The following is a 16,770-nucleotide window of genomic DNA, read 5'->3' as shown; positions in this document are numbered from 1 at the left end:
CACTTTATGCTCATTACCTGGGATAACACAACCCTCTGGTTGTTTCATATAAATTTCTTCATCCAGGTCTCCATTAAGAAAAGTTGTCTTTACATCCATTTGATGTATATGTAATTTGTAAATTGTAGCTAAAGAAATTAACACTCTAATTGATGCTATTCTTGTTACAAGAGCATAAGTGTCAAAATAATATATATCTTTCTTTTGTGTATAACCTTGGGCAACCAATCTTGCCTTGTATTTATCAATTGATCCATCAGTCTATAATTTCTTTTTAAATATCCATTTGCACCCTATTGGTTTAGTTCCTGGAGGCAAATTAACTACTTCCCATGTATAATTACTCATAATGGACTCAATTTCATTATTTATTGCCTCTTTCCAAAGGGATGCATCTCGAGAAGTCATTGCTTCCTCATAAGTCTGAGGATCATTTTCTGTAAGAAAGACATAGTAATCATCACCAAAACTTTTGGCTTTTCTAACTCTCTTACTTCTCTTTATTTCTAACTCTGAACTTTCAGAAGAATTCCGAAGAGTTTCATTTTGAGGAGAACTCTCAAAAGTTTCATTTTGTGGTAAAGCCTTTTCACAATTGATTTTCTTAGGAAAAATATTCTCAAAAAAATCTGCGTTTTTAGATTCAATGATTGTGTTTGCATCATACAAACCAACCTCTTGCTTTATTACCATGAATCTATAAGCAGCACTGTTCTGAGCATAACCTACAAACATACAATCAACAGTCCTGGGTCCTAACCTTTTCCTTTTAGGTTCATGAATTAGGACTTTAGCAAAACACCCCCACACTTTCAAATATTTCAGGTTAGGTACATGACCTTTCCAGAGTTCATACGGTGTTTTGCCTGTTTACTTAAAAGGAATTCTATTTTGTATGTAACAAGCTGAAAGCATCGCTTCCCCCCACAAATTAAAAGGTCCTCCATAACTAATCAACATAGCATTCACTATTTCTTTTAAAGTTCTGTTTTTCCTGTCAGCAACTCCATTAGACTGTGGAGAATAAGGAGGTGTAGTCTCATGTATAATACCATGATCTCTACAAAAAGAATCAAAGTCATTTGACTCATATTCACCTCATCTATCTGTTCTTAACCTTTTAATTTTCTTATTGAGTTGATTTTCAACTTCATTTTTATATGTTAAGAACATTTTAATTGCTTCATCTTTACTTCTCAATAAGTATACTCTAGTAAATCTAGAGTAATCATCAATAAAAGTTATATAAAACTTTTTTCCTCCTCTGGTCATGGTTTATTTCAAATCTCCAAGATCACTGAAATTAAACCAATAAGCTCATTTTCTCGTTCTAGAACTGGTTTACAGGTCTTTTTAGTGGATTTAGATTCCACACACACATCACATTTATCAATATTTGAAATATTGACATTTGATAATAAACCGAGTTCGTTCATCTTTTTCGGATAACCATAATTCACATGACCTAATCTACCATGCCATAAATCTATTGAATCAATAACATAAGCAGAAGAAGATGCATTTTCATTCATAATAATATTAAGTACACTGAGTTTAAATAAATCTCTAGAACAATACCCCTTCCCAACAAAAGCCCCATTCTTGGACATTACAATTTTGTCACCCTCAAAGGAGACTTTCACTCCAGCCTTTCCCAAATACATAAGCAGATACAAGATAATATCGAATGTTTGGAACATGTAAAACGTTACTCAGTGAGAGGATTTTCCCAGAAGTAAGTTTGAGAAGAATTTTCCCATTTCCCATAACAAGAGTAGGGCAAGAATCACCAAGGTAAACACATTCTTCTCCATCCCTCACTGGTATATATTCATAGAAAGAATTTCTATCTCCACAAATATGCTTTGTGGCCCCATAATCAATTATCCATTCTTTCTTTTCAGCAATCATGTTCACTTGTGAGACAACCACAGCAGCAATAACATCATCTCTCTCAGCCAGATTGGCTTTAGGAGGATTTTTGTTGTCTCCAGTTTTTTTGTATCTGCATTGGCTAGCAAAATATCCAGTTTTCCCACACACAAAGCACTGTCCTTTCTTTTTGAAAGCATTGGGTTTTTGTTGTTAAACAATTTCTTACTATTTCTTAAAACTCTACGGTTTCTTGTTCTTAGGTTGAGGAGGAGCCACTTGGTTTTCAACAACATTAGCCTTGGATGTCAATTCCTTGGCCTTATCGACTTTATCTCCATGCCTATTCGTCTCCTCAATCCTAATATGTACTATCACATCTTCTAAGCTCATTTTCTTCCACTTATGTTTCATACTATTCTTATAATCCCTCCATGAATCTTGAAGTTTCTCAATTAAACAACCAGCCACAAAAGTTTCAGGAAGAATCATTTCTTCATTTTTCAAGCCATTTATCAATAAATGATAGTCATGGACTTGCATGGATACCTCTTTTTCTTCTACCATTTTAAAATCTAGGAAGTTTCCTATAGCATATTTTTGTGATCCAGCATCCTCAACAACATATTTCTTTTTCAAGATTGTCCATATCTCATGTGCAGTTTTATAAGCGCAATAAACATCATAAAGCTTATTCGATAATGTACTGAGAATAGTATGGCGACATACCTTATTTCCTTTCTTCCATATATCAAGTTTTTTGTCAAAATTGTCCACTCCAAGTTTTGGTTCTTCTGTTGAGAGATACTCTGCAAAACCAAGCACATCCAAGGAGTCGAATACTTTTTCTTGCCACCTCTTGAAATGAGCTTCGGCAAAAGGCTCAAATTTGGAGATGTCAGGAAGTGATTTGGCAGTGAGAATTGCAGCGTCCATCTTGGAAAACTTCTGATCTTAAGATTGTTGGAATTTAATAATAAAATTGGCAGCAAAATAGCAACAGCAAACTAGTGAAAGAACAGTAACAAAACAGCAGAAGAATAGCAGTGAAACATCGGGAAAATAGCAAGAGAACCACAGGAAAAATAGCAGAGAGATAGAAGCAAAACAAAAAAAGAACAGCAGTGAAACAGTAGGAAAATAATAAGAGAACAGTAGTAAGAACAGCAGAGAGACAGCAACAAAACAACAATAATATAGCAGTAAAACATCAACAAACACAACAGCGAAATAGTAGCAAGACAGCAACATCAAGATGTGCAAAAGCACTATCCTTAAGATCAGAATTCCGTCGCTACTGGAAGAATCTTTGTGGTACAAAAAGGCTCAATAGCGGATTGACCTCCAGGATACAATGACGAATCTCCTTTTAGAGTGTACACTCTAATAGAGATTTAGAACATTATAAGATAAAATAGAAGTGGTGAAGGAGAGCTGGAAGTTATAAAAAATGTAGAGGCAAAATGAATTCTCTCAAGTTGGAAAATTGTCTCTGCATAAAGGAGAATAAAACACCCCCTTTTATACTTGCCTGTTACATGTAACAACCATATTTTTTTTTTAATTATTAAGATTGAAACTGCCCAGCCTTTATAACAGTCATTTTTAATTAAAAAAATGAAACTGCCCAGCCATGATTTGAATTACAAAGTAACCGAAGCAATTGCAATTGCATTCAAGTCATAACAGTCCAAAATTTTAATTACATTCAAATCATAACAGTCCAAAAATTTAATTAAAAAATTGTTATTTTGAAATATCATAACAGCCCAACTATGGTAACAAATATTCAAGGCTCCAAATACCATAACAAATAAATTGAACATCCACCAAGGAAGCAATAACACATATGCAATAACATATATGTAAAAATGGAGTCAATAATAGCAGCCACCAAGGAAGGATTTAACACATATGCAGCACCTAACTAAAAATAACAACAAAAGGGTGTTGTTTGAATAGAATGTTGGAATTCAAACACTTCCATTTTCACATAAAATGTGCTATTGACAGAGTATCCATCAACAGCACCTAAACAAATCCCTCTAGCCAAAAAAAGAAAAGAAAACATATGAGAAAACTATGAACTATAGTTATTATTAAACATATAAAACACCACATGCAAATAGACATTTGCATGTGGTAACTAACAACATTTAATCCGCTTTTTCAAATAAACACATGTAATTTTATATTTCAAAGTTTGCATGCAAACGCATAATTAATTTCTATGTTTAATCCTCTTTTTCATATAGATTAAACACAATGCTACATACATTTCAATTTTGCATTTCAAACAACATAGACAACATAGTGACTTAATTTATTATACTTATATGATATACAATATTATTCTACTATAACCTATCACATCATTCATAACTGTTAGTAAGTAAGGCTTAGTTTAAGGGAAGATGTTAGTAAGAGAGAGTGACAAATCTTCCCCAGTTCAGTTTAAGGGAAGATGTTAGTAAAGGATCAAAATCAGCTGAAATTTAGACTATGTTACTATTCTGTTACTACCGTTAAAACTAACTGTTAGTTACTGTTTAGTTATGCCTTAACACTATAAAAGTATTGTCATTGTAGTTGTACTCTCTTAAGATCAATATACATGAATTTTCTGAAATTTCTTCTTTTGTTTTTCTCTGTTTTTCATTCAAAACCTCACACTACCGACCACAAGGGGAGAGGTTCACATTGACATTATTCTCATGTACTGATCAGTGTAACTCAAATTTGTACCCATTTAAAGTTCTCAGGTGGTAACATCTTATCAATTTGTTAAGACTTTAACATAATTTATGTTCATGAACTTTAAGAGTGCGTTTGGTTCAAGGAATGTTGTATTACTGAGAATGTTATATTAATAGAAAGATAGATTACCTTGAAAATTACTGGGAATGTTTAGGGAAATGTGTTTGGTTGGTTGGAATAAATTGGTGGGTATGTTATATTAATATGTTTGGTTGGGAGAAATAAATTGTTGGGCATATTATATAATTTACTAAATTGCCCTCATTTTTAAATATTAATATAATATTATTTTTTTAATAAATGTTTTAACCCCCTATATTTTAGATTTAGCTAAAACCCCCCAACAACAAAAAAAGTTTAATACTTAACAAAAACACCCTCACCCACCCCAAGCCATTGTCGATGGCCTGCCACCACCTCCGGCGACGGAAAAAATGAAGATCAGGCCATGAAAGGCCAGATATTTGACTACGAAACAACGACCGTTTCATGGCCAAATATCTAGCCTTTCACTGCCACATCTTTGGCCATGAAACAGCTACAAATCTAGCCATGAAAGGCCAGATCTGGCTATTTTCGGCCATGGATCACACTGGAAACAACCTTATCGGCTCACAACCACCTAAATATGGCTAGTCGTGTGCCATTCCGTCTTCGATAGCGACCGCCAGCGGTGGTTTCCAGCGATTGGTGGTGGTGGCCAGATCCAACCACCACCCTTGGATAATTTTTTTAAATTTCAGGGGTATTTATGTCCTAAAAACTTTCTATATAAGGATAAAATAGTCAATTGATATTTTTGTAAACTGTTTTTAAAACAAAGGCATTATTATCCTAAAATTTTATTAATAAAAGGTAAAATTATAACAAAAATAAGATTACCAAGTAATCTTAAAATATCTAAGAAAATAGGTAATTTGATTTCTTCATATATTACCAACAGTAATTACTATTGATATTGGAAGATTACTAAGATCTTATATTATTTAACAACCAAACGTAATAATCAAGTAATATAAAATGACATTACCTCAATAATCTCATATAATCTCCAACCAAACATACCCTAAAGATGTACATAAACATCCTACAAGAAGAAAAAGTACTTACACAAATTATTGCTTTGATGTTCTTTGCAGTTGAAGAAAGTTGAGGATTCAGGAGCACATCAACCAGATCTTTGTCTATTTCACTCTTGTCAGACATCTTATGTTCACTCACAATGTTTTCAAGTATTCTGTCAGTTTCTTGATGCAGTTTTTTTATTTTTGACTTGATTTCCACTGATCGATTGGAGCAGTTTGATAGAAGGAAACTGATCCGCTACATTAAAACCTGCCAGCAATTATGTAGCGTCCTTTATAACCGATATGAATGATTCTTTATCTTTGCATTTTTTTCCAAATGCTGCTCTCGAAGTGACACCATATGTTGATGAGAAAATTGTGTCGGCGAGGTTGATCACGGAACCTGCTTTTGAAGCAATATAATTTATGAGATTAGACATCTCTTCTCTTGAAAATCGAAAAGATTGGACTTGTTTTGGGCTTAAAAGCTCCCAAATACATATTTTCTTTATTTTTCTCCAAATAACATCCATACGGTGAAAAACTTATATTATTATGTTAGTAAGAGTATATTCAATGTTTTAAAGAACATTTTTATTAATTTTTAAATATAAATAACAAATATTTTATTTAAATCTAATAAATTTTTTAAATTTTAATAAAAATATTTTTTATTTTCATGAAAGAGATTTAATAAGAGAGAGAATTAATAAATAAAATGTATAGAAACTTGTAATTTATTAATTACAATTATGATAGAAAGTGAAATTTGACTCTCTAGATGTGGAGAGCTAAACTCATTCTTTAATTTATATTTAAAAAATAAAGAGTCTGTTGGACTCTTATTTTTATGAATAGACTCTTTATAATAAATAATTTGAGTCATATAAAGAGTCATTTAAAGTTGCAGTCATTTAAAGTTGCTCTAACACATGATACTTGCTGCTTTGTTATAAGGCCTTGAAGCAAATATGCCATTATGAATTTTCATCAGTTGTCTAGCGAACTCTGGCGAAGAAACAAAAATAGTAGAAAGTTCTTCCAGTTGTAGGTCCATAATTCTTGGCCAGCTCTCCCAGTGCTTGATGAGGTAGAGACCCAAGAGCAACAAGCTGGTGTAGATTTTGGGAAAATTAATTAAAGGTCTTGTAAGTAAGTCGGAGAAATAATTGCCGAAAAAAAAAAAAAAAAAAAAAAAAAACACCGCTATATGCATTAGACATTAGTTATTCCAAGGATCAGGATGTACATAATTATGTATCATTCTACAATAAGTACAAAAACCACAGCTTTGACGTGCTCGATAGTCGAAAAAAATTGAGGATGACCACTCTTGAAATTTCTAAATAACATAAACTAGATCTTACATCCCCTTCACTTTTTTCAAAAATTTTATGTTCACGCTTTTCAAGTATTCTGTCGTCTACTTGATGCGGCAGTCTCTCCATTTAGATGGAAGGAAACAAATCTGAAATATTAAAAATCCCAGAAACTCTCCAATTTCCTCCACAACCGATATGAACAATTCATGTTCTTTGCATTTTTCCAATTTCCAATAAGAGGTAAAATCCATGGCCCTGGTTTGAAGTGGGGAAGATTACTGAATTTACCCAGGTTCAAAGAAAGTTCAAATCACCTTCCAAACCTTTCAAAAACCAACAATCACCTCCCTGAAACAAAAAATAAACGATAACAGATAATTTTAACAGAGAAGGGATGCAATTGTCTTTGACGTCTATAGCTTATTCGCTTTGTATAAACTTGTCTTAGAAGGTTTTATTTGTACTTGTAAACCCCAAATCACCTTCTCTTGCAAAATAAAAATACCAAAACACCCTCCATGACGAAATGAAGATCCGGAAACACCCCACTTACAAACCAAATAAGCAATACAAACAATTAAAAAAAATTAGAAAATAAAAGCAAACAAGAAAAAACTACAAGTGACCGGCAAGGCAATCGGAGACCAGATCGTGACTGGTCGAGATTTGGCTCGGCGGGACCAAATTGGCCACCGCCGACCTGGATGTCATCCATATTGATTCTTTTAAGGCTTTCTATTTCGGTTGATTTGAGAATTCAGGAGTTAGGGGTGTTGAGTTTGTTAAGAAGCAAGTTGACAAGAGGAGAAGCTAAGCTGTGGAAGTTAGTTACGCTGAATGCTGAGCTGGAAAGTTATAGTTAGAGTTTGTTAGCTTTCAGTTAGAGTTAGTTAAACAGTTATTTACAATTTGTATATATATGTACATTGATGTAAACGTTGCATGTTAATAAGAACTGAGCATTATTTTTCCTTTCATTTGTTTCAGTTCTTCTTAATGCATTTTCTTAAATGGTATCAGAGCCTTGATCTAAGGCCTGAATTCCTTATTCAATCATCAAATTTTTTTCGCCTGATCTGGTGTTGATCTGCTATTCAAATATCAGCTTTATTTTGTCAAATCTTTCAATTTTTTTTTAATTTGCTTTTCCTCACTCAAACTCTTTAGCAGTCTCGTTTTTACAAAAACCATCAATGGCAACAGAAGGAAATGGCAGCATCTCGACTGGAACTGGATCTCAGAATAATCAAAGTTCATCAACAGTGGACTTCAATCATCCCTTGTTCTTGCATCCCTCAGACACTCCAGGTTCTATCTTAGTCTCTTTTCAACTCATTAGAATAGAAAATTACTCACTATGGAATCGATCAATGAAAATTGCATTGCTTGCTAAGAACAAAATAGGTTTTATTGATGGAACTTGTAAAAGAGATACAAATTCACTTAGCTTGCAACAGCAGTGGGATAGATGTAATGCCATTGTGCTCTCTTGGATTATGAATTCTGTAAGTAAAGAATTGTTGAGTGGTATAATCTATGCTTCTAATTCACATATGGTATGGCAAGATTTAAAGGAGAGATTTGACAAAATCAATGGTTCAAGAATCTTTCAACTGCATCGAGACATTGTTACTTTAACACAAGGAACCTCAACTATATCCACTTATTATACTAAACTCAAGCTTTTATGGGATGAATATGGATCTATCATACAGCTACCTACATGTGAATGTGAGATGTCAAAAACGTATGTAGAACATATGCAGAATCAAAAACTTCTGTAGTTTCTCATGGGACTGAATGAGACATATGTGCAAGCAAGAGGACAGATCTTAATGATGAATCCACTGCCTAGTATCAACCAAGCCTATTCCATGCTTGTGACAGAAGAGAGTCAAAGGAGCATAACAGGATCCATCACATCAGAATCACATCAGAGTCTTCCCTGGAATCCACTGTCCTATACTCATCATCATCGTCATAGCAACAATCTAGAGGAAAAAAAACTGGAATATTACCTGTGAGCACTGCAATGTGAAAGGCCATGAGAAGGAAAACTGTTATAGGCTCATCGGCTATCCTCCTGATTTTAAGTTTACCAAAAAGAAATTTACAGGAACTCAATCTTCAGTTAATACTGCTTCAGCTCCATCTACTAATCATGTTGAGCCCAACAATTCAGGATCTGCGGCTCCAGTTTTCTCTAAGGAACAATATGAAGAGATCCTCAAACTCTTGAACAAGGATCTAACTACTCCTACAGCAGAAGGAATGGTAAACATGGCAGGTATAAAGTGTTTTTTATCCTCATTAGGTAAAAAATAATCCTGGATTCTAGACACAGGAGCTAGTCATCATATGTCCCCTTGTATTGATCTATTATCAGATTTAGCAACTTCACATGTTTCTACATCAGTACGATTGCCTAATGGTCATATGTCTAAAGTTTCTCATATTGGATCACATTATCTTGCTTCTGACCAGAAACTCACCAATGTTCTCTACATTCCAGATTTCAAATTCAACTTGATTTCAGTTGCAAAGATGACAAGAGATTTGTCTTGTTACATCTCTTTTTTTCCTGACTTTTGTATACTTCAGGACCTTTTCAGTGGGAAGGTAAAGGGGATTGGTAGAGAAGCTGAAGGTTTATATTTTTTGTTGCCTTTCAAACACCATGCAACACCAGCTATGCCTCCACATCCATCTGCTGTCTCCAAGGTTTTCCACATTTCTGCAGTGCCCGAAGATCTTCCTACTTTACATAATAATTGTTGTTTATCTTCTGTTGAATTGTGGCACAAAAGGCTTGGTCATGTGCCTATTCTTAAACTGAAATATTTCCCTTCAATAAAGTTTACTCAAGATGATATAAAGTGTGTAGCAGATTGCAGAATATGCCCCTTAGCTAAACAAGTCAGATTGCCATTTACGTCAAGTCATAATAGAGCATCTCATCCTTTTCATTTGTTGCATATGGATGTTTGGGGCCCTTATCCTCATCCCACCGTTGACCATCATAGGTTCTTTCTCACTATAGTAGATGATCATACAAGGATCACTTGGATTTTCTTAATGAAACATAAGTCAGAAACCATACTTCATCTTCGAAATTTTTTTTTGCTGGTCCAGAATCATTTTGCTGCTTCTATCAAATTCATTCGATCAGATAATGGGGGAGAATTTTTTAACACTGCTTGTAATGAGTTGTTCACATCCTTGGGCATCATCCATCAAAGCTCTTGCATCTACACCCCTCAACAGAATAGGGTGGCAGAACGCAAACACAGGCACCTGTTGGATATGGCTAGGTCTTTGAAAATCCAAGCTGGAATTCCACTGCAATACTGGGGTGAATGCATTCTCACTGCATGTTATTTGGTGAACAGATTATCATCTCCTGTTTTAGGCAACAAGTCTCCCTATGAAATATTGCATGGAACACCACCGTCAATTGATCATCTTAGGGTGTTTGGCTATCTCAGTTATGCCACTCATCTTCCCTCAACAGATAAATTTGCCCAGAAAGCTACTCCATCAGTTTTAATGGGATACTCAGCAACCCAAAAGGGATACAGGCTTCTGAATTTGGAAACTCGCATGTTTTTTGTAAGCAGAGATGTGAAGTTTGTGGAGCATGTTTTTCCATTCCTTTCTCAGTCCTCTTTAGTTGTTTTGCCTCCTTATCATTCTCCTTCACCTGTACATCTTGAGGACCTTGAGTTATCTCACCAACCTTTACCGGTTGATGCACCACAATAGTTTTTTTCACCTGACAATTCACCACAGCCACTTAATTCATCAGACTCTTCCACGCATGATACTTCTCCTGCTGTATCATCACCTCCAGTCCTCCGAAGATCCTCTAGGACTGTCAAACCACCTATCTGGCTCACTGATTATATCTCTCCTGCTACTCATTATGCAATCACCAACTATGTTTTTTACAAGCACCTTCAACCTTCCTATCAATGCTTTCTCACTGCTATCTCTCGTATCCATGAACCTGCTACGTATGAAGAGGCTGTTCGTGATCCTCATTGGGTGGCTGCTATGCAGACAGAAATTGCTGCCTTAGAGGCTAACCAAACTTGGACCTTAGTTCCTCTTCCACCAGGAAAATCTGCCATAGGATGTAAATGGGTTTTTAAAGCTAAGTACCACTCAGATGGCAGCCTTGAGAGATACAAGGCACGTTTTGTAGCCAAAGGCTACAACCAACAGGAAGGCATTGACTATACTGATACATTTAGTCCGGTTGCTAAAATGGTAACTGTCAGGAGTGTCTTGGCTTTAGCATCAATTCATGGTTGGCCACTTATGCAAATGGATGTGTATAATGCTTTTTTACAGGGAGATCTTTTTGAAGAAGTTTACATGGAGTTACCTAAAGGTTTTCGCAATCAGGGGGAGCCATTGGTTTGTAGATTCCTCAAATCCTTATATGGATTAAAGCAAACTAGTAGACAGTGGAATATCAAGCTGACAGACGCACTACTCAAGCATGGATATCAGTAGAGCAAATATGACTATTCCTTATTTACTAAAAGGAATGGCAGCAAGATAGTAATTTTACTGGTCTATGTAGATGATCTTTTAATCACTGGTAATGATCATAAGATGCTGCTTGACTTGAAATCTGTTCTACAAAGGAGCTTTAAGATAAAAGACCTTGGTGAGCTAAAGTACTTCCTTGGCATCGAAATTGCTAGATCAAAGGAAGGTCTGGTTATGAGTCAAAGAAAGTATGCATTAGAGCTCATATCAGAAGCTGGACTAGCCGATGCAAAGCCTGCAAAGACTCCACTTGAACAGAATTCAAAGCTCACTTCATTTGAATATGATCAACAATTTCAACCTGCATCAGAGGACAAGTTGTTAGAGGATTAATCCAATTATAAAAGGTTGATTGGAAGACTACTTTATTTGACCATGACAAGGCCTGACATAGCCTTTTCAGTACAAACACTTAGTCAATACATGCATGCACCTAAGGAGTCCTACTTGGAAGCAGCATTAAGGGTCGTTAGCTATATTAAACAAAATCCTAGATTGGGGTTGTTATTACCATAAAGCAATAAAATGGAGCTTGCTGCATATTGTGATTCGGATTGGGGAGCTTGTTAGATGAGCAGAAAATCAGTAAGTGGGTATTGTGTCAAGCTTGGAGAATCTCTTATATCGTGGAAGTCAAAAAAACAAAGTACTATAGCTAGATCATCTGCCGAAGCAGAGTACAGAAGCATGGCAGCATGTGTATCTGAGATAATTTAGTTGCTTGGTTTGTTGGATGAATTAGGAGTAGAAGGAATACAACCTGTGTTGCTGTATTGTGATAACAAAGCTGCATTACAAATAGTAGCCAATCCAATGTATCATGAGAGGACCAAACACATTGAGATTGACTGCCATTTTACAAGAGAAAAAATTCAGCAAGGAGTTATACGGACAGGATATATTGCAACTGGAAACCAGATTGTAGATATTTTGACTAAAGGCCTAGGTGTGCAGTAGCATGAGAAATTGATTGCTAAGCTTGGCACTAAGGACATCTACAAAGTGTCAACTTGAGGGGGAGTGTTGAGTTTGTTAAGAAACAAGTTGACAAGAGGAGAAGTTGAGCTGTGGAAGTTCGTTACGCTGAGCTGTGGAAGTTAGTTACGCTGAATGCTGAGCTGGAAAGTTATAGTTAGAGTTTGTTAGCTTTCAGTTAGAGTTAGTTAAACAGTTATTTACAAGTTGTATATATATGTACATTGATGTAAACGTTGCATGTTAATAAGAATTGAGCATTATTTTTCCTTTCATTTGTTTCAGTTCCTCTTAATGCATTTTCTTAACAAGGGGTTTAGGGATTTGGAATATTAAGATAGAATAACAACGCCTTCTTACTCTTATTTGGGAACAAATTTAAAAACAACTAGATCTGCTACTTCCATTTCAGGCTATGGCTGATAAGGAATAGGGATGACGCTTAAATCATGTTTTCTTATGACTGTCACACCAAAGAGCTCTTCCATGTCCAAATCTTCATTCTTCATTCCACCTGGAAGTTTCCAATCAAAATGGTACAGCAACGATGCTAGAGGAAACTCAACATTGGCCAGACCATATGCAATTCCTGGACACATCCTCTTTCCTGCACCAAATAGGATATATTTGAAATTAGTTCCTCTATAGTCAGGAGAGCCATCACTGAACCTCTCCGGATTGAAGCTCTCAAGTTTGGTCCAATATTTTGAATCCCTTGCAATCGCCCATGCGTTGATCATGACTTTGGTCTTGGCTGGTACGTTGAATCCATTAATCTCAATTTGCTCTCTACATTCCCTTGGAAGTAACAAAGGAGCAGCTGGATGTAATCTCAATGTCTCTTTGATTACTAGCTTCAGGTATTTCATTTCGCTGATGCCCGTTTCATCAACCTTGCCTTTTCTATTGAAGACTTCCCTCACCTCAGCTTGAGCCTTTCTCATCACTCTTGGATTTTTAATCAGCTCGGACATTGTCCATTCCATTAGAGTAGCAGATGTGTCACTGCCAACACTAAAAACGTCCTGTAAAAGAAGTTTATATATCAGTAATCTTGAAATATAAACATAGAAGAGATAGTAGTCAGGTTTTAAACATGGATAATTTTCCCCTGAATTGGAGATTAACTTAGGAAAGTCTATTTATATATAATTAATCTTGAAAGAAATCTAACAACTATTCCACCGAACTTTAGAATTTATGTTCATCAGATATTAGCTAGAGAGATATTATGCATTGAACTCTTAAGGATTTAAATATAAATCGTAATTATAAGAATTAAAAATACTTACAAAAACTACTGCTTTGATGTTCTCGGAGGTTAAGGAAAATTGAGGATTGCCATCTTCTTGAAACTTCAAGAGAACATCAACCAGATCGTTATCTCCTTCACTCCTGACAGACATCTTATGCTCATTGATAATGTTTTGAAGTATTCTGTCAGATTCTTGCATCAGCTTCTCCAATTTTGACTTGACTCCGCTGATGGAATGAAGAAATTTGATGGAAGGTGTTGGTTTCAGCCGAAGATCATCCAAGAGAAAGAAAAACAGAGCACCATAAAAATATTGCAAAAGCTTGTCATATTCATTGAAGAAAGACAGTATATAACACGTAACAACTCTCTGCTAATTACACCAACTATAGCAGACATTACAGCTTTCAAAATTCAAATGTTACCACACATTTTACTTCTAATACAGTTTACTTAAATACCCTTAATTTTCTAAACAAGATATTACTCAAAAAACACTCCCATGCACGTCAAAAACACAGCTGCATGTAACCTTCTGCATCTTCCACGCACAACCTGCAGACTTGAGCATTTGACACATTTCCAGCAAAGTATCACTACATCAACAGAAGGAAACAGATCTGCAATGTTAAAACCCGCCAGCAACTGTGTAATCTCCTTGATAGCCGATTTAAATTTTTCTTGATCTTTGCATTTTTCCCCAAAAGCTGCCCTTGCCGTGAGACCATATGTTGATGAGAAAATTGTTTCGGTGAAGTTAATCACTGATCCTGCTTTTGAAGCAATAGAATTTATGAGATTAGACATCTCTTCTTCTCATAAGGATCGTAAAGATTGGACTCGTTTCGCGCTTAGAAGCTCCAACGTACAGATTTTCCTTAATTTTCTCCAATATTCACCATATGGTGAAAAGATTATATCAGTATAACCATAAGACATAATGTTTGCTAATTCATTGTACGGCCTTGATGCAAAAACAGCATCATGAGTTTTCATCACTTGCTCGGCGAATACCGGCGAAGAAACGACAATAGTAGAAATTTCTCCAAGCTGGAGATGCATAAAGGGTCCATATATCTTGGCCAACTCTCTCAGTCCACGATGAGGAAGGAATCCAAGAGCAGCAAGCTGGTGTAGATTACCAATAAGAGGTAATTTCCGTGGTCCTGGAGGAAGACTTAAAGTTCCGTCGTTTGTCTTAAATCTTTTCCCAATCTTCAGCGCCATGAAGACAAATATAAGAAAGCTGAGAAGGATTGAGGAGGGGAATACGAGCTCCATATTGTCAAGATGGAAAGAGGAAAGTGCTAGGAATATTATACTGTTTTAGCCTCTATATCAACAAATATATGCATTTCGTTTTCCGATTTCCCATGATGATAAGACTACTTTCTGAGAGAGTTGGGAACTTTTTCAAACAATATTATTATACATTATCAGAAAAACTGTCAGGTTGTGCCGAAAGCCTGGAAAAGAAGGACGATATTACCATGTCAGGCTAAAGTCTTTGGGCCGACTAAATAATTTCTTTGTCTTTGTGGCCAACTTGTTGAGTATCTTTATATATTTTGGTTTTATTCCATTCTCAGATCTAGACCTTACAAAGTCTTGAATGAGAATATGAGATTACCTCATTCAAGTAAAAACCAAACAGGACAAGACGTTAAGAACAGTGCACAACTGCTTTACGTGGCGGTATTTCCACCACTGGAAAAAGACCGAAGCCAGATATTTTTAAAATTGTTTAGTGGAATATAAAATTATAAAAATAACTAAATCTTTGAAAAATTTTAAAGATTTTTGGAAATTTGTTAAGGTATAGCCATGTATTAAACTGACTTACCATATCAATTATCATATTCATCTAGAAAAACTGTTTACATATGTTATTATGTTTATTGATTAAGTAACCACCACTATTTTTTTTATAAGTAACTAATATCATGGGTGCTTTTAAAAATTATAATTTACGTGACGTATCTTCAATGGATGGATGCCCAAATATATTATTCATGTATCACATATAATACAGTTAAACCTCGATTAAATATAATTGTTGTGTGTGATTTTGCCATAAAGCTTGTAGATCTTAGAAGTTCGCAAGAGATAGTTCGATCCAGAATCAGTTAGACCCAGGTGAGGCTTATTACAGCCACCAATCCAAATAATTGTTCAACGAAATCAAAGATAAGTTTCAATCTCTGATATTTCGGAAGGGATAAGATCAACACCACTGATAGTGCAATCTCAGCGATCAATCACGAAGATCACGAGATTGTAAATCAATTCGGATCGCAATCCCAAACTTATCTATCTTCCTTTTTATCACAACTTGTATAAAAAACCCCTCAAACGATGAGAGAGGAGTTATCAAATTTGTTTAGACATAATATACTTGTTATTGTAAGCTCTCTAAAGCAATAAGATAATAGTGGACATAGGCTCACATTCTAACTTGCCGAACCACTTTAAAAATATGTTTGTGTTCTTTACATTATTGCATTCTTACATTACATTGGTTTATCTTAAATCATGCACACATCTGTTCCAATTCCGTCAAGGTCAATCGGTTCTCTTAGGTTGGTGCAAATTTTTGTATAAACATTTTGGCACTGGAAGGAGGGCCTCCACCTATTTCTCTTATTTCTGTAAAAACAAACAATTTCAATGAACAACCAATCACCTGAAATTCCTAATGGCTTATATGAAATCCAAAGCAACCACTGGAAATTAGGACCATGTGGAAGTCACCCACCAAGAGGTGAATTAGACTGCTGTTCAAGGCCGACCACCAATACCACCGACACAGCACGTCACCAATCAACTAGGGGCAAGGACCTCTAACCCTGAGAATGGTTAGCTGATGAAGATGATAAGGATGCTAGTTGTGCATGTGGTGCAATAGAATGTGGCTGAATTGAGGAACAAGCAGTAGGCCAATCAGAGCCTCGATTAACCACACTTT

General features: G+C 35.4%; 1 pseudogene; it reads right to left on the bottom strand.

Annotated features, from left to right (window-relative positions):
• Positions 1-12,838: 12,838 nt before the first annotated feature.
• Positions 12,839-15,164, bottom strand: LOC116119596 (annotated as a pseudogene).
• Between the last annotated feature and the right edge of the window lie 1,606 nt (positions 15,165-16,770).

This window comes from Pistacia vera, unplaced genomic scaffold (assembly GCF_008641045.1).
Source record: "Pistacia vera cultivar Batoury unplaced genomic scaffold, PisVer_v2 Contig896, whole genome shotgun sequence".
Classification (NCBI taxonomy): Eukaryota; Viridiplantae; Streptophyta; class Magnoliopsida; order Sapindales; family Anacardiaceae; genus Pistacia; species Pistacia vera.
This window is presented reverse-complemented; position numbering and strand designations above follow the sequence as displayed.